General features: G+C 37.9%; 1 non-coding gene across 1 annotated transcript; it reads right to left on the bottom strand.

Annotated features, from left to right (window-relative positions):
- Positions 1 to 1,048: 1,048 nt before the first annotated feature.
- On the bottom strand, positions 1,049 to 1,121 carry TRNAA-UGC (transfer RNA alanine (anticodon UGC)). The gene has a single exon. It is a non-coding gene; the product is annotated as a tRNA-Ala (tRNA).
- Between the last annotated feature and the right edge of the window lie 810 nt (positions 1,122 to 1,931).

Raw genomic sequence — 1,931 nt, 5'->3', positions numbered from 1 at the left:
GCAGGATTCAAGGAAGGATTCCTCCTTGCTTCTTACAGCTTCTCGTTAGCCCCAGACATTCTTTGGTTTGTGGAAGCACAACTCCCGTCTTCCCATGGTGTTCTCCCTACGTCTCTTTATACGGTCTTCCCTCTGTGCACGTCTGTGTCCAGGTCTCCCCTTTTACAAGGACACCAGCCATACTGGATTAGGGCCCACTCTAATGACCTCATTTTAACTTGATCACTCTGCAAACATTCTATTTTCAAATAAGGTCACATACCAAGGTACTGGGAATTAGGACTCCAGCATACCTTTTTGGGGAGGTTACAGTTGAACCCATAACAGTGGGGTGACATGGAGGGGTGAGCACTGAACAAAAATGAAACAATAGCAAGAAGTATGGTTAGTGAACAAAATGAAATGAGGTAAACAATGGAATATAATAAAAATCAAAAGACAGAACTGGGCAACGGGATAAAGTATAAGTGTGGGTAATTCCTCATCATTCATAGCAGAAAGTCAATAGATACTAGTCAAAATTGAAAAAAAAATTTTTAAAGCATAGCAAATTCAGTCTTTTAGTGTTTTTCATTTTTAATTCTAAAAGTATCTTTTAAGAACTTGTGGTGAAGAAACAATCAATTTAATCATTTCTAAGTTTTGCTTCAATTTTTCTAACATTAAAATCAAAGTAAAACAATATTAAAATTGTTTCATTTAAAATGGTGTGCAGAGTATAATCTTAGTTTTATAAAATTCTTTAAGCCATTCTATTTATCCATATACCTACAGGGTGTCTAATGATGTTTTATAAATGTTGGGAATGATTGTCTGGGGCAGTAGGATTCATAGTGAGTTGGTTTTTTAACTCTTCTTTTTTTGTTGTACTTTTGTTTGTTTGTTTTTTGGTTCTTAGTAGTTTTTAATATGTTGTACTTTTCTATATTGTTGACGTTTTATAATATATATATATTTATAAATTATATGTTTGTTTGTTTTTTACTTTATTACATTTTTGTTTGTTTGGGTTTTGGAGGGGGTAATTTGGTCTGTTAATTTTTTTAAATGGAAGCACTGGGGATTGAACCCAGGACCTTGTGCATGCAAAGCACACACTCCACCACTGAGCTATACCCTCCTCGTATCAAACATAAGCTATTTTAAACAAGAGCAATAAAATCATTGTTTCACATTATTTTCCCAAAAGCTTTCTTTGTAGGAGTGGGACTCAACTTCAGGTCCTAGGAGGCAGTGAATCCAGGAGGCAGAAGATGGAATCTGAGGGCACTGTGGCAGCCGATACAAGGTGTCTGGGCTGTTAGGAGGCCCTTTCCCAACTGGGGGCCCCGTTTCACAGCCATCATAGCAGAAAACTCCTCAACAGCCAATGCCACCACATGTATGAAGGACTTTCCACAGTCAGATCCAGTCCCCAAAGAAGTCATATGGCTATAAGTGCAGCAAAATGAGTCAGGGCTGCCTTCTAATTTTTGAGTAACTCCAACATTTGCTTTATTATGACATCAGTGAAGCCAATGTTCCCAGAAATCAACCTAGAGGCTGGCTCTGTTCTTCCAGACCCCCAAGCAAGAGAGCTGCCTGTGTCACTGTCCTGCGTGCACAGCCGTGTGACCGAGTTCCCCACTCAATCCTCCAAGCTGGGCTTTTTCAACAGGAAGGGCATCTGGGCACCTAACAGTCATCATCATTTTCATATTTTATTGTTCCTCTTCTTCTATCTGGTTGTCACCAAATGTTCAACAGGAAATTTATCTCTTTTTTTTTTAACATTTTTTATTGAGTAATAGTCATTTTACAATGTTGTGTCAAATTCCAGTGTAGAGCACAATTTTTCAGTTATACATGAGCATACATATATTCATTGTCACATTTTTTTTCCGCTGTGAGCTACCACAAGATCTTGTATATATTTCCCTGTGCTATACAGT

The sequence above is a fragment of the Camelus bactrianus genome, chromosome 15, assembly GCF_048773025.1.
Source record: "Camelus bactrianus isolate YW-2024 breed Bactrian camel chromosome 15, ASM4877302v1, whole genome shotgun sequence".
Lineage (NCBI taxonomy): Eukaryota > Metazoa > Chordata > Mammalia > Artiodactyla > Camelidae > Camelus > Camelus bactrianus.
The sequence above is the reverse complement of the archived record's forward strand: the minus strand, read 5'-3'. Positions and strand labels throughout refer to the sequence as shown.